The sequence below is a fragment of the Vulpes lagopus genome, chromosome 7 (genome assembly GCF_018345385.1).
Source record: "Vulpes lagopus strain Blue_001 chromosome 7, ASM1834538v1, whole genome shotgun sequence".
NCBI classification, from domain to species: Eukaryota; Metazoa; Chordata; class Mammalia; order Carnivora; family Canidae; genus Vulpes; species Vulpes lagopus.
In genome coordinates, this window is record NC_054830.1 from 30,871,357 (window position 1) to 30,894,019 (window position 22,663).

The 22,663-nt window shown below is 39.2% G+C and overlaps 1 protein-coding gene across 5 annotated transcripts in view; it reads left to right on the forward strand.

Moving 5' to 3' along the window:
- Positions 1 to 22,663, forward strand: part of ATXN7 (ataxin 7) — a 143,252-nt gene that overhangs the window by 18,573 nt on the left and 102,016 nt on the right. For all 5 annotated transcript variants that reach the window (XM_041764447.1, XM_041764448.1, XM_041764443.1 and 2 more), the window contains one exon: positions 13,716 to 13,814. The gene's annotated coding sequence lies outside the window, so the exon portion shown is untranslated. The remainder of the gene's footprint in view (positions 1 to 13,715; positions 13,815 to 22,663) is intronic.

Consider the following 22,663-nt stretch of genomic DNA (forward strand, 5'->3'; position numbering starts at 1 on the left):
TGAATTTTCCTGTGTGTGTTGCAGGGGATTGACTCCTGTCTGTAGAGTTGTTATCTACAGAAATATATTTACTTCCCTCTAGGTGCCCCCACTGCTTAAGAAGCTCCTGGCTCTGTCCTTGTGTTGGGTTAATGAGTTTAGTTTTTTTTTTTTTTTTAAGACTTTATTTATTCATGAGACAGAAGCAGAAACACAGGCAGAGGGAGAAGCAGGCTCCATGCAGGGAGCCTGATGTGGGACTCAATCCCCGGACTCCAGGACCACCACATCCTGGGCCAAAGGCAGGCGCTAAACCACTGAGCCACCCAGGCATCCCCAATTAGTTTAGTTTCAACGAAGAAAAGCTATGTGTAATGTTAAAATAAACAAACCATAAATAGGAAGGTGTAGTTGCTGTCATAACTCATCACTAATGTATTTCAAAGCCAGATCCAACTGTATTTGTATTTTCCTTTAGTTCAGGTAATTCAGGGTTGGCAAACCATGTAATGGTAATGAAGGAGGAAGGAGAGGAGACCTTCTTGCGTAGAGCAGCAAGCATGCTGCATTTAAATGTAGATTTCTGGGCAGCCTGGGTGGTTCAGTGGTTTAGTGCCGCCTTCAGCTCAGGGCCTGATCCTGAAGACTAGGGAGTCCCACGTCAGGCTCCCTGCATGGAGCCTGTGCCTCTGCCCCTCTCTCTCTCTCTCTCTCTGTATCTGTCGTGAATAAATAAATAAAATCTTTAAAAAAAAATAAATCTAGACTTCTTCTCCCTCCCCCATAACAACAGAAAAAAAATCTTATTTTTGTGGGGGAGGGGGAACTTCATTATGGTGAGGCATTTATTGGACATATCAAAACTGAAACGTGGCCAGTCAGATGGTAGTTTGATTACTAAGTATTCTCTATGATTTATTATGTTAGAGTACATAATGAAGATACATAAAGAAGTAATTATATTAATTTGTTACAGAAGTAGTTTATGTGTAGAAATTTTAAAGTATAAAACATTCAAAGACTCTGGTAAGACCCAATGCCCAGACCTTGGTTTCTTTCTTTCTTTCTTTTTTTTTTTTAAGATTTTATTTATTTATTCATGAGAGACAGAGAGAAAGAGAGAGTGGCAGAGACATGGGCAGAGGGAGAAACAGGCTCCATACGGGGAGCCTGACATGGGACTTGATCCCGGGCCCCAGGATCACACCCTGGGCTGAAGACAGGCACTCAACCTCTGAGCCACTCAGGGATCCCCAGACCTTGGTTTCTAGTTCCATTCTCCAGTAAAATGAACCAGACATGACTTAATTCTATGGCGGGGGCAGGGAATAAGCAAGTTGAGCCTGGAGCATCTTCTAATCCCAGAAAGCACCAAAGTGTTAAAACAAAACACAAAACACACAATAATGGGGTATGTCAAGTGAACACAGGAGCCTGAAAGAGCTCCTAGTGGGTCAAAGGTGGGACAATTTAAACAAATAATATCATTTAAAATTGTAACTCAAGGGGAACCCCGGTGGTGCAGCGTGGCGCAGCGGTTTGGTGCCACCTGCAGCCTGGGGTGTGATCCTGGGGACCTTAGATGGAGTCCCACATCCGGCTCCCTGCATGGAGCCTTTCTCCCTCTGCCTGTTCCTCTGCCCCTCTCTCTCTGTGTCTCTATGAATGAATAAATAAATAAAATCTTTAAAAAAAAATTGTAACTCAAGATATAAAATATAAAATAAAGATAAATAAAAGATACAATCAATATACATATAATATGTAATAATGGTAATATAAATATGTAAAAATATAATAAAACATTAATATAAAAGGAAAATATGTGTGTCCATACAGATGTAAATAAATGAATGGGTAAGCAAATAGGAAAGAATAGATAAATCTTCCATGTAGAAGAATTCCAATGATTAGTGTCAATAATCCTCCAAAAGGAGGTGAAACATAACTATCCATCCCTTAAATGTGGGCTGTGCTTAATGACATCCTTCCAAAGAGAATAGTATGGAAAGGGCGTGTGAAACTTTTCAGTGGAGAAACTTGACAAACACTACCCCAGCCAGATGATCAAGTTAGCATGAACAATGATAAGTGTACACTTGATATGATGTAATGAGAATGGCACTTTACCTCTGTGATCTTCCTCCTCAAAACTAATAATCCCATTAGAATCTTGAGAAAACCTTTGGAAAATCGAGATTTTCTATAAATATTTAACTAGTACTCCTCAAAACTGCTGTCAGGGTCATCAAAAAGGTATGAGAAATTGTCAGTCTAAAAAGGAGTAAAGAGATATGACAACTAAATGTAACGTGATATCCTGGATGGGATTCTGGAACAGAAAAAGAACATTAGGCAAAAAACTAAGGAAATCTGAATAAAGTATGGACTTAATAATGTGTCAATATTGGTTCATTAGTTGTGACAAATGTAGCACACCAACGGGAGAGGTTAACAATAGGGGAAACGGGGTGTAGGGTATATAGGAACAATGTAGAGTCTTTACAACTCTCTGTAAACTTAGCATCATTCTAAAATTGAAAGCTTATTTTTACAAAAAGATGGTGGCAAGGACAAGAGTCTGTAGTTCAAGTTTAATTTTCATCATGCTGGGAGCCTAAAGTAAATAAAAGCCCTTGGTGTTCTAGGCTGATTATGGTGTAAAGTGGGACAACTCTTCTTTGCTGTCATCTTGTAAAGCCATGACAGTTTATTTGCAGAATCAGAGAATGCAGGATTTTTAAATGTTCTCCTGTGGAATTTTCTACCGGCATGACTTTTTTTCCCCTTTGCTTCTGCCCGGTAGCAGTCCCCTGAGTGGCATTTGCTGTCCTAGTTAATCAGAGGGTAGGAGAAATGAAAAACTCTCCTCTTCCCCCTCCTATGAAGTTTCAATGGGCACTGGAAATGTAGGTCAAATTGCATCACTGTAGAAAGGAGCGAACAGGAAGGTATTTATGAAGTGCTGCCAGCCTCTCTTTAGATTCCGAGTTATGATGAGCCAGTGTGGAGCCAGCTTAGGTGTGAGATACATGGAATCAGAGAGTCATGTTTTTGATGTAGTCCCAGAATGTTACATTTAATCAGTGATAAAAAGATTTCTGTCTAAAACCCTAGTGAGAATAACTTGTACTGGCTTTGTTTCATTTGCATCTCCCGGCTTCTGGAATTCTTTTTGTCTTTTATTTATTATTGGTGTATTACAGCAATTTATATGAATTTAGCCAGAGATAATCTGAATTGTAGAAACTATTCCCATGTGTACATTAAAAAAAAAAAATCTCTTGTTTGGTAATCACTTTGAGTCTAATGTATTTTGCAGATTATCTTCATTAGCATACAGAAATCACAAAATATGTTTTTTATTTTTAAGTTTCAAGTATGCCGTTCCATGATTTTTTTTTTGCTTTTTATTTTTTTAATGTCTTTAATGGATTTTAAGATAAGCCTTAAAATATATTTGTATTTTTTTTACATTGTGTACTACTTGCCCTTTGTAAAAAGTCCAGATATTTGCTGCCCAAGTGCTTGATGTTACTCACATTGTCATGAACAGTAACCATCCTGACAGCGAAACCAATTAAAAAACCTACTTCATTTCTACTCTTGCCTCTATTAAGATTATCTGTAGTTTGTATACCAAATGGAAAATCAGATGATAAAAAAATAATTGCACAGGCTTGGGTTTTATTTAATCTTATAGGTTGCATAAATTATTCTTTGAAGTCTGTTTATAATCTAACATACTTTTAGTTATTTTTGACTTTTTATTTTGAAATAATTAAAGATTCACAGGTTGCAAAGACAGTTCAGAGAGGACCTGGTTACTCTTCCCCCAGTTTCTCCCATAAGTTACATCTTTCCCAACTACAATTCAATACCAAAACTGGGAAAGTGACATTGGTATAGAGTATGTGTGTAGTTCTGTGTAATTTTATCTCATGTAGATTTGTATAACCACTACCACAAACAAGATACAGAGCTATTCCAGCACCACAAAAATCTCCTGATGCTGTCCTCTAATGGTTTTAGTCATTCATGTTACCCATATAGTCCCTAACTCCTGGCAACCACTAATCTGTGCTCCAACTCTAATTTTGTCATTTTGGGAATGTTACATAAATGTGATTTTTTGAGATTGGCATTTTTCATTCATTTTTAAAAGAATTTTATTTTAAAAAGAGCATCAATGTTAAACATTTAAAAACATATTTATTTTAAAATAAGTTGTCCAGAGGTTGATTCACTAATTTTCAAACCTGTACTTTTCTTGCTTGGTTGTCCTATACTCTGTTGCTATATTTGAACAGCAGCTAAAGTCGTATGTACCGAGGTAATAGCTGATTATAGCATTAACCTTATTGCCTACTGTTACAGATGATACGGCAACGTTAAAGGGAAAATTACCCCGGGAAAAGCCCATTCCATCAGCAAGTTAAATATTGCAACTGTTTACCGAGCAGGAGTAAGAAAACCAAGTGTATACTTTAGTTTTACCAAATAAAGTGACACTCATTTGTGTTCATTTCTTCTTGAAAGAGCTTTGCAGAGAGAGACTCTTTGGGACATGATATTTGCATGAACAGCAATTTAAATATTTACATTAATTAGATAATGAAAGAGAATTGCTAGATCTTCCTCGACTTATAATGGGGTTATGTCCCAATAAACCCATCATAAGTTGTTCCAAGATGCATTTAAAACACCTAACCTGGGGCACGTGGGTGGCTCAGCGGTTGAGTGTCTGCCTTCAGCTCAGATCTCGATCCCGGGGTCCTGGGATCGATTTCCACGATTTCCACATCAGGTTCCCCATGGGGAGTCTGCTTCTCCTTTAGCCTATGTCTCTGCCTCTCTCTGTGTCTCTCTTGAATGAATAAATAAAATCTTAAAAACAAACAAACAAACAAAAAACAAACACCTAACCTGGGGTTCTTGGCTGTCAGTAGAATGTTGGTAGAGCATGTGACTCTTGATTTCAGGGTTGTGAGTTTGAGCCCCATGTTGGGTGTAGAGATTACCTAAAATCTTAAAAAAAAAAAAAAAGGTCTAACTCACTTAACATGGCTTACTTAGCCCAGTATACCTTAAACCTGCTTATATTAGCCTACCGTTGTGCAAAATCATCTAACATAAAGCCTATTTTATAAGAAAATGTTACTATCTCATGTAGTTCATTGAATATCGTGTTGATAGTGAAAACCAGAATGACTATAGGTACAGAATGGTTGTCAGTGTGTGGGTTGTTGACCCTCATGATTGCATAGCTGACTGGAAGCTGTGGTGCTGCTGCTGCCCAGCATCACGAGAGTGTCATACCACATATAGCTAGCCTGGGAAAAGATCCAAATCCAAAATTGTAAGTATGGTTTCTACTGAATGTGTATTACTTTCACACCATTGTAAAGTTGAAAAATCATTAAGTCAAAACATTGTTAAGTCCGGGACCTTCTGTATGTGGTTAGTGTGAAATGTCACCATATGAAGGCCCGTGTCTGCATCTTGTTAATACTGTCTTACTGTGGTAGATGAAGGATGGGAACAAACAGCCTCAGAAGGAACAAATCTTCCTCAGATGACTGTATGTTGTTTTCTAACAAAATATAAAAAATATGCTAGATGCTGTAGGACACATTAGTGTTTTGCTACGAATAATGATATCATGGCTCTAGGGAATCCCATATGGCCAGACCTATGAACTGAGCAAATAGAAGGTGAGTCCTCAAGCACCATTCTGCAGCTCACTAGCAATGAAGGGGAGATGTGAGCACTCACCTGTTGGCTTGCCCAGAATTCATGTTTCTGAAGACCGTGTCAGAACAGATTTTTATAAATGAGATACTCTTGTAATTGGCAATTGATTTTCATTTGGCTCTAGCTCCTAATGTTTTAGTCTTCCTCCCCATAGGAAACTATTCTTTGTAGTTAAAATCAACCTCTACTTACCACTTTAACATTTTTTCTTTTTAAAAGATTTATTTATTTATTTATTTATTTATTTATTTATTTATTTAAAGAGAAGGAGAGAGAGAGTGCCAGCATGTGAGCTGGAGTGAGGGGAGGGGCAGAGGGAAAGGGAGAGGGAGAAGCAAACTCTTTGCTGAACAGGGAGCTCAGTCGCAGGACCCTGAGATCATGACCTGAGCCAAAGTCAGAGGCCTAAACCACTGAGGCACCAGGCTCCCTACCACTTTATTTTATTTTTTATTTTTTATTTTTAAGATTTTATTTATTTATTCATGATAGTCACACAGAGAGAGACAGAGAGGCAGAGACACAGGCAGAGGGAGAAGCAGGCTCCATGCAGTGGGAGCCCGATGTGGGATTCGATCCCAGGTCTCCAGGATCGCGCCCTGGGCCAAAGGCAGGCGCCAAACCGCTGCGCCACCCAGGGATCCCCTCCCTACCACTTTAACATTTTCTTCTGATCATCCTTATTTTCATCAAGCAGCATGATTGTACTTGAAGTAGTGGTTGGGATAGAGGAAGAGGGAAGCCATCATTTATTGATCATCAGCTGTATGCCAGGCACTGTAAAAATGTAGTAAGTAGCTCTGTAGCACATAAGACAATTTTCTTGATCAGATTTTTTTTAAGATTTTATTTATTTATTAATCAGAGAGAGAGAGAGAGAGAGAGAGAGAGAGAGGCAGAGACACAGGCAGAGGGAGAAACAGGTTCCATGCAGGGAGCCTGATGTAGGACTCGATCCCGGGACGCCAGGATCATGCCCCGGGCCAAAGGTGGCGCTAAACCGCTGAGCCACCTGGGCTGCCCTTCTTGGTCAGATTTATTTAAGAGCCCTTCTGCCCTAACAGAATGTATGTGTTATATATTATGTATCTATTAAGATATATGTATGTTAATTTATATATAAGTAGATAATTTAAAGAATATAGATTTTTAGATTAATTTGTATGTTCATGAGGCAATGTGTGAAGTGGTATGGAGTATAGGGATATAGGACCTACCCCACCCATTAACAGCTCTCTGGAAAACCAGTTATAAGTAGAAGAAAAAATCAGCTAACTATAGGAGTGAAAACTGCCCTACCCATCAATGCCCTACCAATCTGCCAACATATATAATAAGGCAATCCATAAGTAATTACCAAATAGATCCTTCAGATTGTAAATGCTGTAGTTGTTCAGAGGAGGACAAGATTATTGATCTCTGACCCTTAGTTCTGTCACTTATAAAATGCAGATGATACCTACCTCACAGTGAGAAATGAATAAACTGTGTAAGTAAAAGCCTTATTAGGCAACAATACTAATACTGTATTAGGGTGGCCTGACTATTGCTACCTAAAACTTTAGTAGCTTAATACATGTTCATTTCTCTCTCAGGTCACAGCTCAGTATGGGTTGGCAAGGAGGCTCTTTTCTACCTAGTTATTAAGGGTTGAAGTTTTGTGGCTCTGTCCTCCTCTAGGGGCTTGGAGCCCTCTCCATTTTACTAACCTAGGTTATGAGAGACTGAGGATCAAAACAAAGAGGTTTATTACATGGGTCAAGCCTAGAAGTGGAACCCAACATCTCTCTTCATATTTTAGGACTCACATAGCTACATCTTACTGCAATGGAAATTGGGAAATGTAGTCTAATTGTGTGTTCAGGAAGATGAAGAATGTGGATATAGGTTGGCATTGGCAATCTTTATCACAAATAATATTTAAAAGGCTTAACAGAAGAGGAAGGACTTTGCCTGGATCTTTTAGAGAAGCTAGTAAAAGTTGCAGTAGGTAGCCCCGCCTGCTTTTATTTACGTGGCCTTACTTAAGGAGGAAGGGTAGAAATGTTCAAGCAAACAAAACGAAACAAACAAAAAAACCCTGCAGGCATTGTTGATAAAAATTACATATTTATTGCACTAGGAACTGCCTCTATCGTGAGCCATTTGGTAGTGACCTTTAGGCAAGCCATTTAACTACTTTATACCTCCATTTCCTCACTTCTTAACATTCTTCATAGGGCTGTGGTGAAAATTAAACAGGACAGTGCATGTAAAGTACTTAGCACAGGGGCTGGCCCAGAATAGACACTCAGTAAAAGTTGTTACTGTTATTGGTAGTGTTAATAAGTATGCCTCCAGAGTTAAATACTTGCTAGCTGTTCATTTATTTGACATCATTCCTAAAGGACTGTGTTAGAGTAGCAAAGAATGATTTGACTGAGTATATTTATGTGGATTTTAGAATTCTATAACCCTACTCCAGGATCAGGAGATTGATGTCCCCCTGGCAGATATTGGGGGAGAAACCCCTTCTGTCCCTCACAGGCCTCCCTTTTCCCTGTCAACACCACAGACTTTTTATTGCCCTGTCAAGAGGACAGTAGGCATCATGGACTTTACTTTTCATCCTTCCTTCCCCTTTTTTGTCTATAGGTGGTCTTGGTTGGGAAGAGTGAGGGTAGATGCCACAACAGCTATGTATTGCTCAGGCCTAATCGCAAATTCTCAGCAAGGCGGGAACATCCCACCCCAGGCCCACATTATCTTGAGTAGTTGGGTAGCTTGTCAGACCCAGTGGTTTCATTGAATTCAATTCTATTCAGCAGGCATTAACACTTAGAATATCAGGCCCTGGGGGTACGAGGGTGAAATGTTGCAGACCCTGCCTCTAAGAAGCCCACTTAGGGATGTAGGTGTGATGACCTGAAGAGGTTTATCAGAGTTTGTTTTAAAGGCTGGATGGGAGTTACTTGGAAGGTAGGATGTAGTTTAGGATGGCAGGAACAGCAAGTGTGGAGGAAAGAGGTAAGAATTGCTGTGCAGGGTAGCAGTAGAAGGAATGGTTTTCAGCTCCACTTTAGTATGCAGTTGCCACAGTTCTACCCCTTTGGGGCCTCATCTCACAAGTCTCAGTATCTTTTTCTGGTAAAGGAGGATAGTAAAAGTTGTTACATCATAGAACCGGGAGGATTAGGTGAGAATGTATTTAAAGGGTTTACTGTGTTGAAACTGGGCACTTGGCAAGTAGTGCTTAGTGGATGTCAGCCACTGTTACTGGACTCTGCTTTAGACCTGCAAATCTACTGGCTTGAGCAAACGTTTTACACAACCTAGGGAATTATTGACAATTATATTTTTGTTTCTCCTTCAGCTAATGGTGAAATAGTGTACTATAGTTATGCTTGATGGACAAATGGCTTACCCCTCAGCCAAATGGAAAGAGAGCCCTGTCAGTGAAGCCTGGGAAAGATGGGGCTTGAGATGGGAGAGCCATGTGACCTGAAATGGCAAGGGAAGTGAGAAATGGCTATATTGAAATCTTTCCTGAGAAGGGCTGAATGTGTATGGAAATGTTCTGGTGCCAAGCACTGACAGAAAATGGAGGCTTTAATGGAGTTTCATGGAGGTTCAAGAAAGCCTTATGACTAACTGTGGACACTAAAATGTCTCCTTGAAACCTAGGCCAGAGGTGTTGGAGTCCTTACTAGTAAGTGATTTCAGCTCCTGGTTTAGCAGTTGTGTGTTTAGTGGAGTGACCTTGAGAGCAGACCCTGTAGCTCAGTAAGTGGGAGAACTTCAGCTGGTCTTTGAAGAGGTGGACGTCTAGCACCATTGAGAAGTCAGATTGTGTGGAGTATAGAGTTTCATCTTTAAATTTGCTTTGACAGGGAAAAAGCCTGTCAGGGTGAAAGCAAGGAAGAGAATGAGTAAACTCAGGGCCGTACTAATTCATATTGCTGAATAATTACAGATAACATGCAATCTGATTTGGAAATGTTTGGTCTGTGGTGTTTCATGTAAAAGAGCCTGAGGATAACATCATAGGCTAAACAGTCACACACAGGAGGAGATAGGTGTATAAGGAAAATGAGTGATGCAGCCAGGTGGGAACTTGGAAAAGAAGGTACCCAGGGAGTGGCAAGGGGCATCCCATGACAGCATCAGCCAGTTATCCCCACTCAGGAGAGCTGGCCCCGGTGGCCACATTTTTTGACTTTCCAAGAGAAAAAGGAAATGTGGAATTTTATGTGAATCTTCCCACCTTTTAAATATTAGCAACAAGTTCCTTTTTTCCCCTAAGATCACTAAAGTAATAGAGACAGTGACACTGTTTTAGGCCTGTGGACTTTGTTTGTAGTGAGGGTCAAAGAGTAGAGGATAGCCCAGAGGTTATACATGGAGTTGCTCTGGTGCCAGGCATGGCACCTGGCATGGAGCACATGCTCAGCACGTTTTTATTGAGTAAATAAATGGGGCACACCTCTGTTGGTTGTCAGTCTTTCCATGCGCAAAATGGAGAGATTGGAGCTGGCCTTCCCTCCAGTTAGAACTTGCATTATCCTCCTTGCAGGGCCCTCTCTACTCTGTTCTTTTCCCTTTTGTGCCCTTTCCAAGCACCTAGGGTGCTTAGGGGTTCAAGCCCCTAGATTTTAAGAAGGTTTAAGAAATAAAAAAATTCATGTTATGCTTTGATACAAGAGTGACTCAGTTCGGCCTGCTTTTCTTTCTTCTATCATGGCTAGGGCATTTTTGTTTAATTTTGACATACTTGACTGTACAATAAGTGATCCAGATTACAGCGAGGCTCTCAGAGTCTTAAAAGTACATAAAAATGTTCTAGAAAATAAGGCCTTTTCTCTATAAATGTTGATATAACACTGCTCATGTAACAGTGTGGACTTTTCTCTGTTTAAAGGTAATGAAAGGACTTTTCCAAACCCTTGGGCATTCCACAGAACCTTCTTTTACAACAAATTCTGGTGATATCTGCCCTTTTAAAAACAAAAGTTTTTGCTGTCTTGAGCAAGATTATTTTTGTTGCACTTATCAAGAATCAATTAAAAAACATTTAAGCTCAGAAGAGGGAGCCTTTTACTTTATAGGTCCGTGAATTCTTAAACCCTTTGGGAAGGAAATGCTTTGGGCCTCTGGAAGACCATACCTGAGACAGGGAAGTCCAAGACCCATCCCTGACAGGAACTGGTTCCCTTTCTGTCCTCTGGGATTTAGTGGCCTCCTAGGTTAGATTTGTTCTGAGCACTGTGTTTATTCTTCCTTTGCTGACTGGCTTTTTCCTATAGACTGAGAGTGCATGGGGGTAGCTTGCAGCCTAGACCAGAGTAGACCCTCTTCATTCCAATTCTAGGTCCAAGGAGAACAAATGGAATGTCTCAGATTAGGTCATGTGTCCAACTTTGGCCAAAACAAAGGAGGAGTTTGGAGTTGCATAATATAAATACCGTTTGGCATAGAGTTGAGAATTACATAGTAGTTAGAAAAAGGATCACCATGGGCTAGGCAGCTCTTAGAAGAAAGGCATCTTCTGTAATCTTGCCCCCTGCTCCTAAAAAAAAGAGTAAATAGATTTATGCTTCTCAAGACTTCGGAGAAACTCAAGTTACATCTTTTTTTTTTTTCTTTTTTAAAAGATACATTTATTTATTTTGGAAAGAATTTCAAGCAGATTCCCCTGCTAAATGTGGAGTCTGATGTGGGGCTCAATCCCAGGACCCCATGATCATGACTTGAGCCAAAACCAGGAGTCAGATGCTTAACTGACTGAGCCACCCAGGCACCCTTATATCTTTTTTATTTCTTTCTCTCCCATCTCAGTCATTTAAAAATTATCTTATTAAAAATTGTATTTATTGACTATTTGTTACATATTAGGTAGTGAATGAATAAAAGCTGTCCAGTTTTATGTTTCTATTCTTAGAACATGCTCTTCAGTTTTCCCCTTAAACAATTTCTTTGTCTTTTCAAAACAAAATTAAGTTGCTGTTTAGACAGTATGGTGTACTGGTAAGGGAACTAAATTACATCATAGGCCTCCATTCTAGTTCCAATTCCAAACCGTTTATTTACTGGGTAATCTTGAACAAATTATGACCTCTCTCAGTCTGTTCCCTTGCTAGTAAAATGAGGATCGTAACAACAGCTCTTTTGAGAATAGTATTCTTGTGAAGATAAAAAAGAACATAATACAAACATACGATAGTTGTCTTTCTGCCCCCATTCTAAGAGAAGTTACTATTTTTAACTGCTTATTTTTAGTAACGCCACTACCTTTTTTTCCCTCTAAGAATAGAGTCTCCCTTAAAGCATTTTTAAGGTATGCAGGCTAGTAAATGAGGAATTCTTTTAAAGGTAAATGCTATCTTGGGGGCGATTTCATGGCACCCAAAATCTGATGACTTCCTTGGATACTTTGGAGATATGCCTGGAGTGTCCTGATGGAAAATGGAAAAATAGCTTGACCTAATGAAATCCTATCAAGCACAGAGTTTAATCTGCTGCCAGTGTTGTTCCATCTCCAGTCTACTCTGAAGGAATCACTGTCAGCGGGCTGAATGGTTATCTCTAACATAACATCTTTATTGGCTGTCTATCCTGGTAATTTGTAGCTTCCTTTGAGTGATTTTGCATAGCTGTAAAGTGTTTAGGATGCAAAGAAACGAATTTTGGCTCTGGACAGACATGTTAAGCTAGATAGTGGCTTTTATTGGAAATAAGGCAGAAAAAGAACACTAAAATGGAAATCAGAGAAAAATTTTAAAAGATAGGGGACTAGGAAGGAATTAGAAATCTAGAGAAGAGACACATCTGGCTTATAAAGATTGGAGGAATGATTACTGAACGCTTACATTACCGAATAACATTTTGTGGGTGAATGAAACCGAAACTGTTTTAAAAAGGGAGAGGGAATGGATGTGATCCACGAATAACTTAGAGCCAGTAAAGATAATTATGAATAAATGTTTGAAACATGGCACAGAATTTCAACTGCTGACTTTCAGAGATGCTTTATTATCTGATGTCTCAGACCATAGAAATGTTTGGCTTACTATCTCAGAGTATATGAAAGTAAATAAAAGTTAAACAAAACAATCTTCTTGCCACCCAACCTTGGTATATAGCTTGTGAGGATTATAGGAAGAAAAATGTATTAATAGTGAATTTTTCTTATGAAGTAAGCCTGCCTTGTGCTCTACACCCTAACAGCATCTGCTTCATAGCTGTGTCATTACCTATATTTGCCGTTCTTTCTCTTGTGCTGCATGTCAAACTTGAAAACTGGCTTTCTAACTCTAATTTGTTAACCTTCACTCTCTTGATTCCTTAACTCCATGCTCCTCTCCAAATTAATTTTAATAGTAGCCACATTCTACTTGAAATATGTATGTGTGCATATGTATGAAAATATGTGCATGATGGAACACATAATTCCCTTGTGCTTTTTAGGAGAATGGTTTAATTGAATTTTTGCTTTCTATTTGTAGTGTTATGAATTGCTTTTTTAAGTTGCTGAATAATAAAGGGTAGAGTGAGCTCTCCAAATAGTAATTTCATTCAGCGTGTGTGTGTGTGTGTGTGTGTGTGTGTGTGTGTGTCTGTGTGTATGTTTTAAATTTGTGATACTGACAGGTTTCATAGGAACAGACTTTCTGAATAACCATTTCAAAAATTAAGTGAAAAGTCATTAGTGGCAAATCATACACAATAATTTTAAGCCCCAGGAGGCTGACTCTATGTACACATTGAATAGTCATTTGTTCTTACGTTATTGTAAATATAGCCAATTAAATTCACTGTAAAAAAAACCCCACAAACACACAACTGAATTGCATTTGTTGTAAAATTGGTAAAGTGCCTCTAATTTTAACACTTTGGCATTTCAAAACACATAATAATTTTGGAACATCTGGCAACTAATGAGATTGTAGATTTCTGATTAGCTTTATCCATTGTTTCATCCTTTTTTTCCTTTTCTGTTTTTGTAGATCTGAACAGAATTAAGAAGAAAGAGCTTCCACAATCACAGCAGATGAAGATCCACTGGTAAATCGATTAGGATTTTTGGCCTGCCCTCCAAAGTAAAGGTAACTGGCTATCCCAACATAGCACAGACAAATAGATGCAATGCTTCTGGTTATAATAGAGTTTGACTTTTATAAAAGGATGATAGTTTTTAAAATTCAGGGTATCTGAGTAAGATCTTCAGTATAACCCTGAATATGAAGTTTCAATGAATTTAAGAGTACAATATAATTTGGTGTGTGTTTGTCAAAAGAAAAAGTGCTAAGTAACCATCCTCCACTTATCAACACTGTAGGAGGATTTTGGATATAGGAACATTTCCTACCCTCTGTCCATATCTACCTTTTCCTAACCATTTGTCCAAAGGCATGCCCTTGTGTTTCTCTTCAGTTCTGTTTTTCCTCACTCCTGTTTTCTCTGTCTGCAAGCAATCTAGAACCAGCTACTCAGAGTTGGGAAGGTCCTAAGCAAATTCTAAAATAAGCAGGAGTTCTTCAGCCACATGGGCCTAGTGCCTTTGCCTAGACTGCCAGGCAGTGTGTGCTCATGAGCAGTCCTAGATCACTATTAATTGAGTTTCTTACTACATATTTGCAGTTGTGCATTTACTATTTGAAGAGGAGGGTGCTAAGTTTTACATACTGTGAAAAAAGAAGGAAAAAAAAATCCACCTTTCCATCTACTCCTGAAAGGAATAGGGAGCTTAAGTTTAAGTAGTTTAAGATGAGTTGCTGAGGGTTAAAACTGAACATGATTCAAAAAGTGAAGACCAAAGGTGTTTCAGCTTCTGAAATTGGTCAGCTTGTATATTTAGGCAAAAAATGCAGTGCTTTAATCAGGTTTAGGCAACTGTAGCAGAGATGGAAACATTTTGAACAACATGACCATGAATCTTCAAAGATAACATTTTGAACATTACCAACAGAAACAGGAGCTTCAGGAAGGATGTAGCAGTTCTGTTTAGGTACTTAGAACAAGTGACTGGATAGCTCTGGAGTCCCTACCTTTAAAAGAGGCCTTAAAATTTTCTGACCTAAAGCTGGAAGGCCAGCGATTCAGAAGTACCCTTCAGGGATCATCAAAGTCATCACAAAGGATGGCATTCATTGTGGAATGTCTGGGAAGTACCAGACAAGAAAGAAGCAGCGTTTTCCTAGATGGTAGTGAGCAACTGGTAGTGGTGGAGGTTGGGTTAGGGTGGGGAAGGTGGGGAGAAAACACATTTGACAGAAATGCTAAAGGATCTTTTTAATCTGTAGTTGTTTATTGAGCTTCTACTATGAGCAGAGGGATTGTCCTTCAGGAAGACAAGAGACTAAGAGGTGGTTTTCACAGGCTACAATTATGACATCCTTTTTTGAATAACATTCAGATGGAAAGATTAATTGGATACCAGGAAGTCAATGACCAGGGGCAGGGAAGGAAGAAGTGTAACAAACTCAAGTCTGTAGGAAGAAGTGTGACAGACTCAGGTCCAGACAGGTAGAGGAATGAAATGGGCCAGGTAGAATTGGAAGGAACTGTCAAAATCATGGACAGTTTTAAAGGGCAGCCTCTTTTCAGTGCCAGCAGATTATAGACCCAATACCTATTCAACAAATGTTTTTTGAGTGCCCACCTATGTCATTCTGTGCTCTCTGGGCATTGGGGATTAATTAGTAAATCAAAGGGATGAAAGTCCCTGCCATTGTGCCACCTACTTTTTCATGGAAAGAAGCAGATAATAGAAAGTCTAGTAAGTAAGTAAATATGTTATACTAGATGATGATAATTGGTTAGACAAAGCAGGTCAGGGTAATGAGAACCAGGTGTGCTGATGAGGGGGTGGCACTGCAGTGTTAAATTAGGGTGGTCTGTGTTGGCTCTTTGGGAAGGCGAGACCTGCGCATTCCGTGCAAAGGCCTAAAGCAGGAGCCTCCTGGGCTGACCAAGAAGGGTGAGGGCTGGAGTTCGTGGGCAGGCAGAAAGGTGGGAAATCAAGTCAGGTTCAAGGCCATCCAGCGGGCTGTGGATTTTATTCTGTGAGGAGTGGGAGGCCATTGGAAGGCTCTGAGTAGAGGAATGACTTGCTCTGACTTCTGTTTTAATAAAACTGCTGCGGCCATGCTATTGAGATAGGCTCTAGGGGGCAGGGGTAAAAACCAGTTCAGCTGTGGTTAGTGTAATAATCCAGGCAAATTTTTAAGGGAACTGAGCTCGATTTCAATTATTTTTCATGAGTTTTTCAGTGTTAGCAACTAATTTAAGAAAACAGTTTGAATAAACCTAAATAAGTCCGTGGGGGCTCTGCCATGTGCTGGAAGTTTGCTATGTCACCTATAGAAGTAGAGAAGGCATTCAGAAAAGAGGAGAACTTCGGACAGGCTGATTGATGGTGGAAGGGGGGGGGGGGTTGGAGTTGATCTGAAACTCAGGTGAGGGCTTGACTTTGTTTAGCAGGTAAAACTGAAGGAAGGGAAAGATAATGGCATGCAACTGTTCGTGGTAGCTGAGAGGTGGCAACAACCCAAATGCTCATCGCTGATGAATGGAAGAAGAAAGTGGGAGTACATCCGCACAGTGGGCTCTTTAGCCATAAAGAGGAATAAATTATAGATACGTGCTCCAGCATAGATGAATCTTGAAAACATTATGCTGAGAGAAACCAGACACAAAAGGCCACATATTGTGTGGTTTTAATTATGTGAAATATCCAATATAGGCAAATCTATTGAGACAAAAACAGATGTGGTTTCTAGGGGCTGGGGGAGGGATGGGAGATGGGGAGTGATGACTGCTTAATGGGTGCAGGGTTTCCTTTTGGGATGGTGAAAAAGCTCCGGAGCCACATAGTGATGATGTAGCACCCTGTGAATATACTAAATGCCACTACGTTATACACTTTAAAATGGTTAAAATTGTGAATTTTATCTTATGTGAATTTTACCTCAATTAAAAAAAAAAAAAGAATGGCATGCAGAAAAACATTTGAGGCATGTATATTTTAGGTCCTGTTCAGCTCAAGAGGAGCCTTTGTAAGGGGGACTGATAGGTGATAAAGCTGGTAAAAGGGTGTTGGGCCAGGTAATGAAAGGTGTTGCCTGCTGAACCAAGGAGTTCAGAATCTCTTTTATTGGCAGCTGTAAAACATAGCTGCATATATTTCATGAGAAAGAATGAGACTGAAGAGAGCCTGGTGCTTTGGGAATCCCAGCAGTAGAATTTTGTGACAATCCTACAGAGGTCTCAAACAAAATTAGAGTTTCTCCTTGAAAAAATATCCATATTATAGTTCCTGATCTTATAAAAGGTTGTTGTTAAAAAAAAATTAAGGTACCTATGTGAGCAGATGGAATGTGTCAACTAACCTTTTTGTGGCAATCATTTTGCAATAAGTATGTCAAAATATGTACATCTTAAACTTACATAATGTTATGTTAATTATATTCTAATAAAACTGGAATGATCGAAACATTATATGAATATGTATGTTAATAAAAAGTCCCTTTAATTACATTCTTTCCTTCCTTGTTCCCCATAAGTCCAGAGTTATCTAGACTGTTTTCTATGTATAGACTTGTCATCCTCATCATTATTACTGTTACACAAAAATAAGCACATATTGTGGACAGTATTTTGTATGTTGCTTTTAAAAAATTTTACGACTGTCTTTCCATTTCTTTTGGACTGCTACATTATATGCTATACTTTGATTTGTAAAAACAAAAAATGAAAAGCAAATGCTATTTATATTATAAAAAGGATGAGGTATCACAAAATATAAAATAGCTAACACTTAATGAGTTAAGTGTTACAGTTATGTGACAGGTGCTGTTCTAAGCATATTACTTAAAACTGACTCCTTATAACACTTGATAAGGTAGGATACTGTTATGATACTGCAGAGATGAAATGTAGATACTGTTACAATCCTCCTTTTACAGAAGAGCTAACTGAGGCAGAGACAAAACCTGCCCTGTTAAGGTCCAGAATTAGGCAGTGGCAGAGATGGGCTCCAGGACAAGTTTTAGCTCCCACTGATGGTTGTCCTGAGGGAACTTGTGGCCAATGATGTGAGATCATAGAGATTTCTCAGAAGTCAATCTGGAATTTTGTGTGAAATTTTCCAAGTTTAATGCTGGCTTTTTTTTTTTTTTTTTTTAAGTATTTTTAAAAAGACTATTTGAGAGAGAGAGTGTGTGTGTGTGTGTTCTCGAGAGAACATGAGCAGGGGAAGGGACTGAGGTAGAGGGAGAAGCAGACTCCCTGCTGAGCAAGGACTTGATCCCAGGACCCAGTGATCATGATGTAAGCGGAAGGCAGACACTTAACCAACTGAGCCAACCAGGCGTCCCCCCCCCCCAAAAAAAAATAATCTTATTGAAATATGAATCAAATACCACGGATTTACCCATTTAATAGTTTTTTTTTAATTTTATTTTATTTATTTATGATAGGCACACAGAGAGAGAGAGAGAGAGAGAGAGGCAGAGACACAGGCAGAGGGAGAAGCAGGCTCCATGCACTGGGAGCCTGACGTGGGATTCGATCCCGAGTCTCCAGGATCGCGCCCTGGGCCAAAGGCAGGCGCCAAACCACTGCACCACCCAGGGATCCCAATAGTTTTTAATATATTCATAATGTTATATAACTGCCACCTTTCTAGGTCTAAACATTTTCATCACTCCCAAAGGAGAACCCTGTTTCCATTAAGTAGTACTACTCAGGACCCTTCGGTCCTGAGAGCCACTCATTTGTTTTCTGTTTCTACAGATTTGCCTATTGTGAATATTTTATATAAATGGAATCATATTATATGTGGCCTTTTGCATCTGGATTCTTTTACTTAGCTTGAGACACATCCATGTTGTAGGGTATCAGTACTTTACTCCTTTTAATTGCTGAATAATAGTCCATTGTGTGGATGTGTACAATTTTATTCGTCTGTCAGTTGATGGGCACTTGGATTGCTTCTGTCTTTTAGCTGTTGTAAGTAAAGCTGTTATGAACATTGATGAACAAGTCTCTGAGTTCCTGCTTTAGATATTTTGAGTATACCTAGAAGTAGAATTATAGAATCTTATTGTAAGTCTGTATTTAACCTTCTGAGGCACTGTCAGACTGTTTTCAATGTGGATTGTACCATTTTACGGTCCTACCAGCAATGTACAGGAATTCCAATTTTCCCATATCTTTGCCAAGACTTGTTATTTTCTGTTTTGTTTTGATAATCAACATCCTAATGATTGGGAATTGGTATCACATTGTGGATTTTATATGTTATTTCTCTAATGATAAATGATATTGGATATCTTCATTTGCTTGTTGGTTATGTTATCTTTTTGGACAAATGTCTGTTGAGATTCTTCACCAATTTTAAAAATTGAATTATTTGCTCCTCTTCCTTTTTTTCTTGAGTTGCAAGAGTTCTTTTTTTTTTTTTTTTTAAGATTTTATTTATTTATTCATGAGAGACAGAGAGAATGTGAGAGAGAGAGAGAGAGAGAGAGAGAGAGGCAGAGACACAGGCAGAGGGAGAAGCAGGCTCCATGCAGGGAGCCTGACATAGGACTCAATCCCGGGTCTCCAGGATCACGCCCTGGGCCAAAGGCAGCGCTAAACTGCTGAGCGACCCGGGCTGCCCAAGAGTTCTTTATATATTCTGGGTACAAGTCTCATATTAGATAAGTGATTTGCAAAAACTTTCTCCCTGTGGGTTATCTTTTTACCTTCTTGAAGGTGTTCTTTGAAGTGCAAAGATTTAATGGTTTGGGTGAAGCCCAATTTACTTATTTGGCTCTGTTTTTAAGAAATACCTGATAAGTCAGATTCTAGCTTACTAACCACTTACATGTGATTGGTGCTCTGTTTCCAGTCCTCACAGAAACCATGTGGAAATATCCAGATGTTTTGTGAAAATACCTGTTTTCTAAAGTGGAGAGAGGCAGGAGGCTCTGGAAAGTAGGAAAGGTAGATTTCTCACCAGTAGCAATTTTGTTTTTTTCTGCTCCTGGAGTTCTTTTACTTAGAGCAGTTTGGTGGGGAGGAGGCTGTGGCAGAAAGTGGAGAAGAGTCCTGCGGGTTTTACATTGATCAAAAGAAAGGTTAAAATAGGTTAAATAGGTTAAAATGTCAGAAACTTTGCCTTCTTTCATAGATTGTGGCATTTAATATCAAAATGGCCTTAGAGATGCAGTAGTTGTGTGTTCCTAGGAAGAATGGTTTAGGGACCATGACATCTAGAAAGTCATCTGGGTTAAGGTCTCCCCTTCTATATGAGAGAATATATGTTAGGATTAAAACATATTGTTGAAAACAGAAAACTATATTCATTCCTTTACATGTTTAGTGAAAAATAGTTAATCCGCATGCCATTTATGTCCACCAAGAAAAGGAACGTTTTATTTTGGAGGTAGACAGGGGATGAAAGTCTTTGTGGAGCAGTCATTTGGGAAGCAATACAGACCCAAATGGCTATGGGATCAGGGTGCATACAAAGAATGGGGAAAAGTCAGGGGGGTGGTATTTGTGGGATCTAGGACTCTGCTCAGAGCTGGAACTTTGCTAAGGAGAGGGGGAAGAAAGAGTTGTACTTTCCTTCTTGTACTAACACACCTGCTCTGTTAGCCCTAGAGTTCAGTCTCAAGGCATTTTGCTGCCTAGCTTTGGGAACCAGTCACCACACATCTGCAGTCTGTGGGTAGGTAGGGTCTGAGCTCCCATGACACCCTTATGTTGGGAATGCAGACATTTGGTCCCTGGGAAGACCACACATAGATTTCATTGCCACCTTGATTTTAGAGCATGTACTCTGAACCCCCTAGTCCATGAAGTCCTGTGATTTGGAGATGGAGAGGAGTTCTCATTTGCTTAGTGTGAGGGATCAGGAAAGATTTTGTTAAAGAAATGGGAGTTTGAGTAGGGACTTGATTGAATAGTAAGATTTAAGCCAAGGGAGGCAAAGTAATATAAATAGTGACCTCTCTGAACAAAGCTTGGGTGCTGGAGCATGTTTGAAGCTATAGATTGGTCATTTTGGCTGGACTGTAGAGTACCTATTGGAGGGAACACTGTAGACATGGTGAGATGCAACCAACTTTAGAGGACCTTGAGTGCTATAAGTTTTGATTGAATTTTGTTGTCGGTGGGGAGCCCCTGAAACTGTCAGAGCGAGGACTGACATAACTAAAGCATTTCTTCATTCTGCAAGACTGACCTGATAGTATAGCATGAATAGATGAAAATTGGGGCTTTCTGTGTGACAGACTCAGTATTAATAAGAATCGCTAACACTAACAGGGTGCTTTTGCACTATGAAGTTTCCTAATAGTCCTCATAAAGTGGATACTCCTGTTTTACAAATTTTATTTGTAAAATAAATTGTAAATAAATAGGGAACAGGTACAGAGAGGTTAAATAGTTTACCCAGAGTTACACAGCTAGTAAGAGGTAGCACAGGGATTTAACCTGGGCATATCAGCTCTAGAACTCATGTTCTTAACTGCTGGGCCTGTAATGTGGTGGTATTTACAGTCACTTCAGTGAAAACTGTATCAGTACAAAGAAGACTTAGGAAACTATTTTTAAAAGTTTGTTTAAGCTTTGCATTTTATTGCATCTGAAGCAGTGCACTAGAACTTTAACTATATAGTCAGCCTCTTTTTATAGCTAAATGCTGGTCTGACTTTTCATTTTTTTTCCCATAACTTTTTATTCTATCTCTCTCTTTAAAACCATTTAAAGGCTCTAAATGAAGATTTTTCAATCAAGTTTAAAATTACAGGCCAGTATTAAATCCCTAGAAACATTTGGTCTTTAGTTAGTTTAAAGTTAAGACTTACTGTTTTGTGTGTGTGTGTGTATGTGTGTGTGTGTGTGTGTTTAAAGATTTTATTTATTTGAGAGAGAAAGAGTGAGAGACAGCACAAGCAGGGGCAGAGGGAGAGGGAGGAGCAGACTCCCTGATGAGCAGAGTCTGACATGGGGCTGATTTCAGGACCAGGGACCACGACTTGAACTGAAGGCAGATACTTAACTTACTGAGCCACCCAGGTGCCCCTATTATTTTATTTATTTATTTATTTATTTATTTATTTATTTATTTATTTATTTATTTATTTATAAATTGGGTTATGTCTCTTTTAAAAAGATTTATTTATTTATTTACTTATTTATTTATTTATGATAGACATAGAGAGAGAGAAGAGAGAGAGAGGCAGAGACACAGGAGGAGGGAGAAGCAGGCTCTAAGCTGGGAGCCCAACATGGGACTCGATCCTGGGACTCCAGGATCGTGCCCCGGGCCAAAGGCAGGCGCTAAATCGCTGAGCCACCCAGGGATCCCCTATTTTGTATTTTTAAATTGTCTCTTCCTCCAAACAGTTTGCTGTTACTGGTGAATGTTTCTTTGGGAGAACTTGTCTGTACCTTATGCATATGATTAAGAAAACAAAAAAGTTCAAAATTTTGAAGTTTTTAGCAATGGACACAGCTTGTAGAATGAATATGTGTACAGGTTAAATCTTTAAAAAGTATATTACCTTCCTCTTTAAGTTTCCAAACCTTTGTGGCTATCCTTATTACTTCTGATTTTGTACTTAATTGTCAGCAATGCCAGACACTGAGCTGAATTCAATTTCCTCCTTCCACTGTTCTCCCCCTGCTGGAATAGAAGTATTCATGACAGGCTCTAAGTATTTCACTAGAGGGAGCATGGTTAAAGGGTCCTTGCCTGCCAGCCCCACATGCAGAAGAGAGCAGAGCCCTGGCTTTAGAGAAGAAAGAGGGAGGGAGAGAGGTGTGGTCAGAGGAGGGAGAGGAAATGAATAAAGGCTCAGCCAATTTTAGGAGAAATAGACCAAAGCCAACATATTTCTAATTCAGGGGATCTGAGTTTCTTGTTACTCAAATAACTGCAGTCCTTTGGGGTTGA